Source organism: Calonectris borealis, chromosome 3, assembly GCF_964195595.1.
Source record: "Calonectris borealis chromosome 3, bCalBor7.hap1.2, whole genome shotgun sequence".
Lineage (NCBI taxonomy): Eukaryota > Metazoa > Chordata > Aves > Procellariiformes > Procellariidae > Calonectris > Calonectris borealis.
Window position 1 is genome coordinate 103593958 of NC_134314.1, and position 14368 is coordinate 103608325.

At 47.0% G+C, this 14368-nt stretch overlaps 1 pseudogene; it reads left to right on the plus strand.

Moving 5' to 3' along the window:
* Positions 1–1612: 1612 nt before the first annotated feature.
* On the plus strand, positions 1613–13811 carry LOC142081239 (putative deoxyribonuclease tatdn3-A; annotated as a pseudogene).
* The last annotated feature ends 557 nt before the right edge of the window (positions 13812–14368 follow it).

Consider the following 14368-nt stretch of genomic DNA (forward strand, 5'->3'; position numbering starts at 1 on the left):
AGCAGGGCCCAGAGGTGCTTGTGGTGGCGCGGGAGCGTGGTTGGGGCTGGGGAAGGAGGCACAGGGTTGCTTCCCCTCGGGTGAGAGAAACCTGGCATTGCAGCAGCTGTGGGTAGGGCGAGCCTGGCAGGATGCCCGCAGCAAAACAGACTGACTTTGTCCTCTCCTTAGACCTGCGGCGCCTGAGCTAAGTCATGGTGTAGGTGGCCTGGTGCTCCAGAAAAGGAAAATTCAGTGTCATTCCCACCATGTCTTGGCATCCCTAACACCAAAAAAAGGTCAGAAGTAGCACCCTTTCCCCGGTGCCGTTGGTGTTGCTGTGCCCCAGCCCCCTGCAGTCAGTGCCGGGGGGGCGGCAGGCGCTGGAAATAAAGTTGTTGATTTGCGCAGGAAACCCAACTTTTTAAGGCGCTCACTCGGGACTGGTGGTAGCTAACGAGCTACGGGGGAGGAAGTGTGGTTTCCAAGCTGGAAAACATCGTTGATCCCTCAGCAGTCATCCTGTGTCTTTACCTTGAAAGGGGAATTTAACAGAGAGCTTGCATTTCTGCCTGCAGTCCCGGGCTAACGCCTGGTCCGGAGGGGCTCAGGAAGGCAGGACGGCTCATGGGGGAGCTGTGTGGCTGCACACCATGAAACCCTCCATCCCCCCAAAGGCTGGCCTTAGCAATACCAGTGTGTGTGCCGAAGCCTGTTGCAGCCTCTCAGGTTGTCTGGAAAACACATGTCCGCTCCTACATAGCGTAGGACGTACTGGGGGAAGGACCCAGTGCAAATTTAGCTGGATGCCGTGTTTAGCTTTCGGGAAACCTGAGGGGAAATGAGAGAGAAAGCACAGAGTTAGTGGAGACCCAAGTATTCTTTTCAGTCATGCCACAGGGGACACTAACAGCCCTAGTGACCTCTGTCTCACAGAGGTGGAATGGCACAGATGGTCTGCAGCAGTATGGAAAGTGGTAGGACCCAAGCTCCACCCAGTACCTTTAGCCATCACCTTTCCCTGGAATGCTACAAACAGCAGATCTGATTGCACTTCGTATGACTCCTCATGTCTCTTTATCTTGCAGGATGTACATGATGTGATAGAAAAATCAAGAAAGGTTTGTGGTTTCTTTGGCATAATTAGTGCCTTCAGAGTGCCTCGCTTGTTAGTCAGTACTCTGTTATTGATGCTGCTCTGGCTGGTACAGCTTCTGCCAGGAAAAAAAAAGCCCCACGTCGCTTGGTTCTTTCCAGGCCTAAAATAACGCATGCAGATGCACTGTGTGCACTAGCGACTCCCACACGTGCAAGGGCTTACCGTGAGTGTGTAGCTTAACACCAGGCATAAATAATGAGGGGGATGCAGGGTGACGGTAATAATGTGAAGGTACTTTCCATAGGCTGAGATGCAGAGCTTGTAATCTAGAGAGCTTCTAAAGTGGATTTGTCTGTTGATAGAGACAAAATATGGACCAGTGTATGCTGTCAATGGCTACCAAATCACACAGAGGTACATTGCACCGTCCTTGTTCAAGGGGCACCTTGAATCAGTAGGAGGGGCTGGAAGGACACTGAAACTGCAATTCCTTGTCACCCTTTCGCCACCCATGCCAAGCTGTTTGCAGGACTCATGTGGAACAAGACTGAAGTGATTTTGCCTGAAGACCAAGTGACTCGCAAGAGTGGAGTGGGTATAGTAGAACTAAAAGGTTCAGTGTAAGTCACTTGAACACCTCAGATCCTGGAAATCCCCTCTGAGTTCAGGACCGACAGCTAAGAGCCTGTCTAAGGGCTCTATCTGTGCTCACTCAAATAGTCTTTGGAGGGCTGCCTCCCAAGGCCTTTCTTCTGAAAGTTGTTTTTAGTCATGGACTAAGAAGGCCTGAATCTGCTGAACTCTGGGACAAACTGCAAGGGTGATGAGTTTTTCCAGATTTCGACATGGGAACAAACGAAGAGATGGTGATGAGGCCAAGTGGATGATATGCTGTTTAGTCCTGCTGTTTATTGTGATAAGAGTTTAAACAAGTTGACCAAAGACTTTTACTGGAGGGGCTTCCAACAGGCTCCTATGCAATGCATAGATAGGCTCTTTAGAGGCAAAAGCAAATAAATAATTGGCTGGAAATGCCACTTTCATCACTAATGAACTTCTGCTTTTGTTTGTTTTTTCATTAATGCAGGCTGGGGTTCAATCCTCTGTTCCCGTAACAGAGCAGGAAAATGAATTTGAGAGAGTCACTGGCTTCTCAGAAAGGTTTGTTGTTCTTCCCTTTGCTTTCTATATGCAGTACAAAGATACAGCCGAGATCAAAGAAAGGATACGAATTGCCATAGCACCTAGTTGTCTCAGCATTTTCCTCTTCAGCAGGTGGTTATCCATCCGTTCATTTCCCCTGCTGGGGTTGGCTTTTCTATCGGTGTGAATCAGTTGGGGCATGGGCATGATAACCCTCACTGCACTGCGTGGTGGCCCCACCATGCAGTGAGTGCAAAGTACCCCCTCCAGGGCCTGGCAAGTTTTTATGCCCCTCTTTGAGCCGCTGTGAATGACAAAACAGTGAGAAAACATAGTGAGGATCTCCGCCCTGATGAATCCGTGCCTGGGGCAGGAACTGATACGCATCTCCCCGAATGCTCCCTGCTGCGCACAGAGAGATGCTGTGAACAGGGTGCTTAATGCAAACACAAGAGATCGGTGCCCCTACTGTGCCCAGGTCTGTGGATGAAAATGGTGGTGTCGTTCACCTGAAAAAGCAGAAACAATGAGGCACTGGGACAAGGAGTCTGTAGGAATAAGGTGTAGCCCCCCTCTGCCCTGGAAAACAGCTTAACGCGCAGTGCCGGCATTGGGTTTGGCTGCCGCAGAGGGCTTTGGGACACAGAGCCGCTGGCGCGTGGAGCACTTGTCATGTAGTGAGTGCGCAGGTGGCATCAAGGAACTTAAGGCAAAGCTGAAAAAAAGTGTAGAGAAGTGGCACATGCACAGAACAGGAAGATCTGGCCTGTTTTCAAAGGGCTGTGGTCTGAAGAGCAAGCTACTTCTGCAACGGCGCTTGGGGACATATCTGATGTCCTACCAAACCGACAGTCAACATCAAAATAAATGGATTTTGTCTGCAATGCCTGGGCGAGGTAATGTGCTCTTCAAAGGCAGGCGAGGCGGCTGCGTGGTGTCCATGGTCAGTGGCTGCATACAGATGAGCCTGGCCTGCCACTGCAAAGCACCAGTGCTGCAGCATGGCTGAGCAAACCTTCAGCTTCGCGGCACAGGAGTGAGCGCAGCCACCTGGAAGATGATGAAGCAGTACCGACATGGAGGGAAGCAGGGCCACATCCCCCTGTTTTGGAAGTACATGGGGTGAGACATGGAAAAGTCACAACATTGGCAATGTGATCGAACCCATGATGCCCCAGAGGTATCACCTGGCAGGCAGTCTGGGTCAGCGGATGGACTGTGTCTGGGGCTGGCCTTCAAAACCTGCCCGCAGCGGTGGGAGAGCTATTTGTGCTCCCCGCCCTGCTTAGTCCCCATCGACAAAGGCCGTAGTGCTAAACAGCAGCAGAGCTCTGCCCCATGGCACTGTGACGGGTGTCTTCTCCATCTGCTGCAAGGTGCCCGCAGCTGCTGGCACTTACTGCACCCGGGCCACGCTTGCTGCTGGGGAACAACAGCTGATGTGCTCCTGCCTCCTCCTGCCCCCCAAAGGCATCCTGACTCTGTCACGGCGTGGTTTGGGGTTCATCCAATTTGGAGCGGAGCACACGGGCAGTGCAGCACCACGGTCCAGGTGAGGTGCCTGGCTCCTTCCCATGCGTGTTTTCTATTTCTGTGACAGGGAGTGGACACTGGGTTTAACTACTTTAATATGCACGCTTAGATTTTGTCTCTGCTATTTTGGCTGTGCCAGGGCTGTATGCTCTGTCACCAAGGACTGAAAACAGGCACTTGACTCCTTGTCAGTGCCAGCTGCGGTTTAGATAAAGTACATGTGTCCCCCGTTGATAGAAGACAAGTTATCTCGCAAGCAGCATAACCAATAAAGCTTTTTTCCCCCAGGGGCTTATGACCTCCTCACCGTGGCAATCCCAGTTTCCTACCTGTGTCCTGTGATGCTCCCATTATGGCCCAGCACTCCCGGTGCCGTATTTCCAGTTCCCTGTACGTCTCCCTGATCCCTGCTGTGGTACCACCAGCTCCTCCACGTACCCTCTGGGCCGCATGACCACGTTAACTGATTTCCATGGGAATGTGTGTATGTCGGATGCTGCATCTCCTGGGTGGAATTGGACCTGCTGCTTGGGACCTCCTAGGTCTGCTCAGCACATAACCACTGGTGAACCTGTGAAATGGAAAGGACCTGGGATTATCTAGGAGGCAAGTCTGTCTTTGTGAAGTGCACTGCCTGGAGAGGGCAGCTTTGAAGCCCTGATTGGCACCGGCTTATTGCTATAAATACATATAGAGAGCATTTTTGTGCTCAGAACACTTGTGGACACACAACAAAGGGGGAGGAAGCGAACAAATGGAGCGCTGTGGGAAGAAGTTAAATGGAGCACTATGTGGGGAGCTCCAATCAAAGCATTGCTAGATAACTTCCCTTCTCTTTAGGGGTCATTATTCCTGCCTGGGAAAGTCAGGGTGGAAGCTCAGCTCTGTGCTACACAGGACCTCTGTGCTCAGTTGAGGCAATGACAGGTACGTGTGCAGCAGGCTAACGTGGTATGTGGTGAGCGACCCACCTGGGGTACTGCATCCAGCTCTGGGGTCCTCAGTTCAGGAAAGACATGGACCTGTTGGAGCAGGTCCAGCGGAGGGCCACAGAAATGATCGGAGGGATGGAGCACCTCTTCTATGAAGAAAGACTGAGAGAGTTGGGGTTATTCAGCCTGGAGAAGAGAAGGCTCTGGGGAGACCTTATTGCAGCGTTTCAGTACTTAAAGGGGACTTATAAGAACGATGGGGACAAACTTTTTAGCAGGGCCTGTTGCGACAGGACAAGGGGGAATGGTTTTAAACTAAAGGAGGGTAGATTTAGACTAGATATAAGGAAGAAATTTTTTACAATGAGGGTGGTGAAACACTGGAACAGGTTGCCCAGAGAGGTGGTAGATGCCCCATCCCTGGAAACATTCGAGGACAGGTTGGACGGGGCCCTGAGCAACCTGATCTAGTTGAAGATGTCTCTGCTCATTGCAGGGGGGTTGGACTAGATGACCTTTAAAGGTCCCTTCCGATGCAAACTATTCTATGATTCTATGTTACATATATGTGCAGGTCACGGTGTCCTCTGAAATTATCCCCTCTGCACTTCCAGCAAGTGCAGCACATCCGTTGACAATGTCTGTGTGTACGTGGGACCATTTAGTCAAAGAGATTGTTTTTTGACCAGCACCTGGAGGCTGCTGTGGTATCAGGATGCTCAGAGCTTCCTCTCGGAGTCCTTTTGGAGGGATGCAGCTACATGCCGTGGTCTTGCTTCACCCCTGCTGTCTTAGTGGATGCAGATTGTGGCAGGGGAGGGTGAATGCTGGGGTATCACTCTGAGAAGAGTTAGTGCTGGCCCTGTTGCCACCAGTGGCAGATAGAGTTGAGGTTCAGTGTGAACCCTGCTGGTAGAGGCTGTCTTATTCCCATCTCCCAGGGCTGGGGAGAAGTCTCCTTCCCTCCTAGCTTCCATCCCACACGGCACTGGATGGGCGTCTCATTGCTGGAAGCCCACAGTGAAGTTTTACGAAAGCTGAGGACAGGGTGCATGGGAAATTGTTGTGTCTGTGTGCTGTTTGCCGGTGCAGCTCCTGAACGTGATACTGTGCTCTTGAATAGCCCGGAGTGATGAAGGGCTCAGCTGAAAAGGCAGTGATTTGTGGGACTGGTCTGGGAGGTTGGTTCAACGAGACCCATTCCCTGGCACTGACAACTGCCATTCCTCTGGGAAGGACACCACCCAGGACCAGGCTGCCAGGGACCTATTAAGTTGCCAAGCTGCCTTTCTCAGAGGTTTTCCAGCTCTTAGAAGATGAGGCTCAGTTCAGCCAAATTAGGAAGAAGGGGGACTTTCTTCCTCTGCTCACTAGCAGAGTTACCTGGACTAGCATCCCTCCAACCCTCTTTGAATCTATCTTTTCATTTTTTTCTTAAAGGGCTGAGTAATTAGGTTATTCAGAAGCTGTTAGTAACATAGTAGACTGATCACCTCTGTCTGGGACTGTCGTTTTCATGATTTGCATTTCAAGATGCACAATAATACAGTTTGTGTCGTTTTGTTTGCCGTGGCTCAGCTTAGTACCCAGCAGTCTTCAAAAAGCATGTGAGCTAGTTTATTACAGGACATGGAACCTGTCCTCCAGCTTTTCGAGAAACACAAAGATAAGCTGTTGGCCATTGGCGAGGTAATCTGCTCCGATTTCTGCATAACCAGAGTTTGTTTGAGTTGACTATATGCAAACTGTCTTAAGGTGTGTGTAACTCATTGTAATCTCTGGCTGCTTACATTCCTCTGCATGGATAGATATGAAATGAGTTGGGATTAAAACCAAAAACTTTATTTCAATGGCTAAACATCTGTGCAGGAGTAAAATGAAAATTGCAAAATGCCACAAGGGGGATATTGATAGGAGATGTCTGAAACGCTGGCTTCCTATAACAAAGACATTGTAGGGAAGCTACTTTAGATCATTACCAGGAGTATTTTCATAGCTGATGTCACATTTTCTTGATTTTTATTCTTCATATGTTACTGTATTTCCAGGCACGTTGCCTTTCAGAGGGTGCTGTTTTCTGCTCTGTTTCTTCATTGCTAAGAGCTTCTGCCACTCTCCTGAGAAAATTAAGCTAGCAAAGGCATTAGATCCCCCCAGTCTGAAGTTCACCGTGTTTTGTGAAGTCTTAACTGGCTCTTTGTGCGGGTTAGGCTGGACTTCACTCCATGGCTCGTGTCCACGCCTCAGCAACGCCAGGAGCAGCAGAGAGTCCTTGCATTGCAGCTGGCCACAGCAAAACAACTGGACTTGCTGGTGTGACCCAGAAACCTTTCACACAGTGTCTCCTTCATACATTGGACTTTAACTAGGCTCAACACCTGTTTCCTGCATCACAGCTCCACAGGCATCCTCTAAAGAACACTAGGGGTTGTTTTGAAGTTTGAGTTTATCCAAGTGTTCAATGGCTCGAGATGAAAAAATAACAATACTTGCGAGCACTTACATCTAGGAGAGTGGCAGCGTTGCCAGACGTGAACTCGAAAAATGTTCCTTTCCAGCTGTGCTTCTGCTAAGGATGTGGGAGACTTCCCTGCCTTTCTCCCAAAGGAGACTTCATTTTATGGTTCTTCACTTTTTTTTCTGTTAGTATCTACACCATCCTTTCAGTGATAACTGGGTTATGCTCCCCTAAAATGACCACTCAGGATTTAGACTTGTGATGATTACTCTCAAGGCTTCATTTTCTCTCCCATGCTACATGACGTAGCAGAGGAAAGGTTCCCATTGAAGCAAGGGAAGAAAAATGAAAGAGGGCCTGCTTTCACCTTCATGGAATTTTGCTAGTGATTTGCCTGTGCAAGGCTGCACCACATGGATGTGCCTCCTGTCCAGTTATTCTTAAAAATCTCCTTCTTGACTCAAGTTCAGGTTTCAGCCCTTGATATATGTAACTCGCAATGGAGAAGGGAGGATGGGACAAAGAAGCTTATCTTCTTCTTATGCAGACCTCTTAGTGCATTAACATCCATAGCTCAGCTATTTTTGTGTAAACCTGAGAATCACTGGGGTTAGACTGCTGTAAGATCTGGGTCTGTTTTAAAGCCTTTGTTCTGTTGTAGATATGATTTTCTTCTGTACCCAATGTATCGGTATTTAGGGAAAACATTGCTACAAAGAAATTAATTTTAGTTTCATGATATAAATATTAACCTCAGGAGTACCAAGATCTTTGTTTTCTTTGGTTTTATGCACACACTGTATTATTATAAGTAAGCATGCTGCATGCAGTCTATCCACATGGGGAAGGGTCATAGCTGTATTCGCATAGGTGTCCGGGGCACTGACAGAATAAAAACAACTTAAATCTAATCCAACACTTGCAAAAGACTCTCTTAAACTTCGTATAGATGCAAATAGCAACAAAAATGAAATAACATGTGGCCAGCAGTGATCGCTGGAAAACAAGCATTCGGAGGAAACCAAACTGCTTTGCGGTGCACCGTCCGTGTAATCAGGCCACAAGCCAGTTTGAGTGGTCAGGAGAGGGTATTTTGGGTATAGTCCACTGCCAGCTCTTCCGCTTACACCCTTTGGACCCGGCATAGCAGATACAAAGGTGGCGCTGGAAAAAACGGCTGAGTGTTTATCCCAGCCTGCTGCTTTTGGTTTCTGTCTAGTTCAAGGTGCGTCAGAGCAGCCCCTGCTCACTCCGTGCCCTCCGGCTCTAAGGGCCTGCTCAAAACAGCAACGGGAGTGAGTCAGTGTAAAGGGGGACTTGAAACTGCCTTTGCATGTGACTTTGACATGTCTTATGCTGGTAAATCCACAAAAAATAGGATCCCCCCAAAGGGAGATCTGTCTATGTTTGGTTTGGGAAATCATTGTAGGGTAGTATCCTTCCCCCAGGCTGCCTGCCTGCCCTCTAGTCAATCTGTGATTGCAAACCGGGTGAGGTCCTTTCCCTCGCACTTCCAACAGCAAAAGGATGCAGATCAAGCAGAGTCCTCCATGGTAACTGTTCAGTGCCATCATCTTAGTATGTGTTTGGTGGATGTGCAGCACCACCCAAACTGATGGAAGTAGAAGGAAAACTAGAAGGAAAAAGAACAGGTCTGCCTTGCTTTTCCATAGCTATCACGGCTGCACGCAGCGAGTGGGTGCAAAGCCTTCCTCTGGACCACACGTGGCTGTCTTCCCGAGTGACCCGTGCTCCTCTCTCTCCTATCACTGTGCTCCGAGTGCCAAGTCTAACTCTGCTCACCTCCACAGCTGCTCTTTATTGCTAATGGAAGGCTATTGCTTTCTAAAAGTAAACAAACTAGTATTTAAGATAAAAGTGATGAACTCGCTCAGCGTCACTCTGCTTTTTGAAGGCGTGTGTTTGCATTGAGCAGAAACGTGCATCCTTGCTCAGCTGGCAGACAAGCGATTGCTTTCCTGAAGGAGGAAGGTAGGCATTGCTCCTGGTTTTTTTAACAGTGGGTACGGGACCCGGGCTTAGAAATAATTTCTTTTTTGGAAGTGATCTGTGAGATGACTCTGCTCACATACAAGAACTGCACCCATTGCCTCTGCTAATGCACCTCTGCCTTGAATGTACGTCTCAAGACTCAGTAATGTCAAGAGAGCTGGGTGGAAAGCACAGGAGTGCTACTTAGTACTGACCTAGTAACATAAGTTATCACAAAGTACACCTGAACAAGTATGTCAGATGGAAAATCAGTGAAACAGAGACCAAGGAAAGTACTGTAACTTTGGGGAATGGTGAAGGTAGTGGAGCAAAACAGCTACTGCTTCAGCATTACCCAGTACGGTGGGGTTTTTGTTGAATTAGGGTAAGAAAGTATGATCTCATGATGTTTTTTTCTCCATGTGGACTATTTTAAGCAGATGTCTATATTCCAAATTTTACTTACCTAATGGGGAAAAAATGTATATCCTTTCTGCTCATTTAAAAACAGTTAGCTTTATGCATACGTTAAAATATAAGCATGGCAGAAGACAACAGGAGAGAAAAAAGGGGCTATGGACCTGGAAGAGAGGTAGCTGAGCAATTACAGGAAAGATTTTTCCTGTATTTGCAAGTCCCAATACGGATCAGGCAGGTGCTAATAAAAAAATGTGCCCATTACCAGTTCTCTGGTGACTGATAAGAAGTTAATTTGGTGGTACTTGCCTACCTATCAGTGGGCTGAGGGAATCTCAGCAGGCATGGCACCATATGGAGGGCAGGGTTAACAAATCCAAGCTTTGCATTTTTCAGTGACTGTAGTACTGACTGTAATCTTGGAGTCCTCTTGTGCTGCTATGAGAAAACCTGATACACAGTGTTTGGGTTGCTCAACTCTGCAGCCTGATCCCAGCTCCCTGGGTTGCTTACGTACATTGTAGGTGTTCAGGACGTACTGCTCCATAACTTTGCTGGGAGACAGTCTGTCGCTCTGGAAGGGGTACAAGCTGGCTATTATTTTTCTTTTTCTCCAGCTGTTAGAAGGCATGATCGGGTTAGTCCTTGCAGAGTTCCTGGAAGCCATTTCAGCAGGGTTATAATTGGATTGCATGAGCCTTGGCCTTTTGCCTTCTCTTCCAACTATCACTTCCCAGTACCTGAATCAATGCAGAAGGAAAAGTGATACTAGCAGGGATGGGGGGGTTGGCTGTGGCTGGCTCGGGCATGACTTCCACACCATGAAAAATGTCAATGTTCCCGTAAACTTGTTTTCCTTTGGAGTGAAAATGAGACACTGGGATTTTTTGGATTTTGGAAAAAAACATGAGAAAGAGACCTCATGCAGCAGCTTGAAGCTGAGCCACCCACAGGCTGTTGTTTTCAAACAAAACTGCCCATTTTGAAATGAGAGGCTGATTTTTTTTTTAGTATTTCCTAGGTAAAACCAAACATTTCAACACTTCTTAACTGAAAGCTCAATATGAAATTCACAGTGAAATGGCTTGGTGTCTATAAATGAAAAAGTTTCCCAAAGATGTAAGTAACTTTGGTCCCTCAAAAATGCAGCCTCTCCCAAGCACATCCCTTGTCAGGGAGCGGTGGGAGCTTCACCTTCACCACCATCCATGCAAATGTTGCCCAGCTCTGCTCTTGCCCCAAGCTCTGGCTGCTCCATCACCTCCCTCTGGCCTGATGGAGGCACAAAGGCTTTTGCTTCCAGCGCTCAGACGTTTACCCTGGGAAGAGCTGAGCTGACAGGAGAGTCACCCAGAGCGCTAACTCTGCCTAGGTAAAAGGAGGCAATAATGAGCTCTCCCTATCCGTTCGCTTAGGCTGGGAGGAGGGAGGTGGGGATGTTTCCGAGCACGGTGCTCCCGAGCTGCCAGCCGGGTCGCGGCTGTGCTGTTCTTTCACCAGTGTGTTAAACAGACCCGTGTCTTTTTAGCAGCTTTGTGAGTCTGCTTTCTGGCATCCAACATCGCTTTTGTCCTGTGTGTAGCTCCTAGGAGCTCAAGGTTGTTGTAGAGCCAGCGGAGAGAAGTAAGCACCCAAAGCAGAGTTATTCTCGGACGCAAGTTATTTCCTCTTCATTCCCATCCTAAGGTTTTTAAAAGCTATAAGCTGTTGGTACTGTCCGAGGTCTTAAGGGACATAAATACTCTGTTCAGCCTGTGTTTGCAGTTCATTGGAAATATAGGATTATCTCCAAAGGCTTAAACAGTCTGAATGCCAATCCGGCAGAGCTGGTACTGATTTTGCGTGTTGCTATATTGATTGCTGTAGTGAGACTGACTTTCTCATGGGCTATTCTGTCTTGTTTATTTTTCTGGCTGCACCAGTGACAGAAGTTAATTAAACAGATTCCACTGGAGAACATTTACTTGGAGACCGACTCCCCTTCCCTTGCTCCAAACAAAGAAGTAGAGTCAAAAACATGTAGATTAGTCCCTACATTTATGCTCCTTTAAAATCCTTTTCCTATATTCTCTCTAAAGTTCATGCACTTTAAGAGCCTTAGTGCTATGTAACATTTACATATGTTCTTTTTTTACTGGCCTGGTGTTATTATTTTTAAAAAACCTAATATACATACATACATACATACATATATATATATATATGTATGGGTGGGTGTTGGTCTCTTTTCCTAAGTAACAAGTGACAAGACGAGTAAACGGCCTCAAATTGCGCCAGGGGAGGTTTAGATTGGATATTAGGAACAATTCCTTCACCGAAAGGGTTGTCAAGCCTTGGAACAGGCTGCCCAGGGAAGTGGTTGAGTCACCATCCCCGGAGGTATTTAAAAGACGTGTAGATGTGGTGCTTAGGGACATGGTTTAGTGGTGGACTTGTTAGTGTTAGGTTAGATTCGATGATCTTAAAGGTCTTTTCCAACTTAAATAATTGTATGATTCTATATATACGTAAGACCCACAGGGATCTCACTAGATAGAGAAAAAAATTGTAAGTCAGTCAACACTTCAGCTGTTGAGCTGACATTATATGACCGCCGCTCCAGTGAAACACACTGATGAATGTATTCGTGGATACCTCAGGGATGTCAGGTGCTGGGTGAATGCCAGAGGTGCCGAGTGCCCTCCGTTCCCAGCGGAGCCGTCAGGATCTGGGTGTGGCGTTGAGTGGGTCAGTGTGCAGGCAGGAGGTGGAAGCAGAAGGCCAGGCTCTCCCCTGCTCTCTAAATACCTGGATGAAGTAGATGTTGTCACTCACATGCGAAAAGCTCTAGATGCTGTGAGGTTGTCCTAGCAGAGGAGCTGCCCGCTGGCCAGCGGCTGTGGCCGTAACAGTATGGCTGATAGGGGCACTAGGCTTGTCTCTCCTGATTATAAAAGGGAGGGAATTTTCTGTGAGAGATTCTGGGTTTGCAGCTAATTTGAAATAGTTTATATCTTGCTAGGTGTGCTGCAAAAGACTGTTCGAAAGGGGCTTTGGAGAACGTTTGGAGTGCTTTCCCAACACAGGAGCTCCAACAAGGAGAGTCCCTCTTGGCGTCTGTCTGTCTGACTTCCTGTTAAAATGATTAATGCTGCTGGAATGTTAATGCATTTTCCATAATGTACTGTCGCAGCCAGGGTCTTGGGCAGGCATCTTTTATTGTTATTCAGTCTAAACAAAAAAATTCCTGCTGATTTTTAGTTACGCTGAGGTCAGCCAGCATCTTCCCCATCGAATGGATGTAGACCTTTAAAGAACATGGCTCTCTTCCTGCTGATAACCTCTTCAGAGAGAAATTGGGAACTTCAAGCTGTTACTAAATATTTGGTTTTCCTCAGTAGTAAAAGTAGCAACATTTCTCAAGCTTGGGTGAGCAATCTCTCTCTAAAATACAAGCGCATTTCTGTACTAGGCTCTTAACGGCTCCAAATTCACACGTCCTTTCCATTTAATTTTCAAAGGATGTGTGTGCATGGACCAGGCAGGTAAGTTGCAATGAATCAGGTAGTGAAAGAGAGTTGGAAAATTTAAGTTACGTTATGGTGTTTTTTCATGAGTATAGTGCTTTAAATTGTTGTAACTCTTAAGTTATCTGAGACCTCCTAGAAGTGGAGAGGACATTTTATCCTTGTTGCTCTGAATGGTGGTTTCACCAGCTAATTGCTTCAACATTGCTATATATTCCTACGTAGATGGGGCAGGGAGCGGGAGCTCTCAGAGGACATTCTGCATCCACAGAAGGCTACATCTGAGTTAGTCACTTGGGATCCCGCTATAGCCAGTAGAGAAAACTCTTAGGGAGCAATTCCTCTCACGTTACTGAATTCTTGTACGCTGAGTTAATAAATGGGTTGTGTTAGTGGAAACCCGCAATATCTCCCCTGTGTACTATTTAGGATGGGATGAACTGCAGCCTAGCAGTTCCTCGGGCTATAGTTGAACTGAGCCAACCCGCCCAGATGCAGCTGGCTGCATCTGCATGGCTTCTCTAATCACTTCTGTCCCATGGTCCTTTGATGTGTCAGGTTGATGTCACTTCATTTCTCTCACAAAAGAGCTTTGTCGATTATCTTTTAGGAAAGAAATGAACCGAGAAGATCAGGATTGTCTGCCACCACATTGCTGCGATGAAAGGCATATCAGTGGAAGGAGTTTGTGAAGTAACAACAAAAATGCCTCAAAGCTCTTTCCCAAAGTTAACCAACCTTTGAGTGAATGAGTGCTTGTCAAAAATGAGAATTCATCCACGACAAGCTTCTGCAGATCATGCTTTTTATTAATTTTTGTGGGCATATACACTTTTCTTACTTTGTAGAAAGGATTCAGATGGAAGTTACGTTTTTTGTAAATATATGAAGAGCCTGTTAATCTTGGCGAATAAGAACCCAATAAATTTTACCTACTGTATTTGTTCACACGATTAGTTTTTTGTACACAAAATTTATTTTGTGTACGTAATTTATTTCCCCTGCTTGCTTCGGTAACAAACTCAGGGGTGAAATTCCATTACGTATGTGAAATTGATAGCTCACTACAAAAGGAAAACCAGATGGCAGCCCGACAGAAGTACCAGGTGTACATTTCTGCATCTTTTATATGGATTGAGACACCCAGAAACACAAATTTCTATTGTTTACAGTAGAGGAGTTCATTACCCATATTTTAAAATTCAGAACTTTTCTCTGATACTGAAGAGTATACTTCTATATTCCTGTCAGTACATCAACAACTGAATCCAGGTCATTGGCAAACATGGCTACTGTGGGCAGTCATATT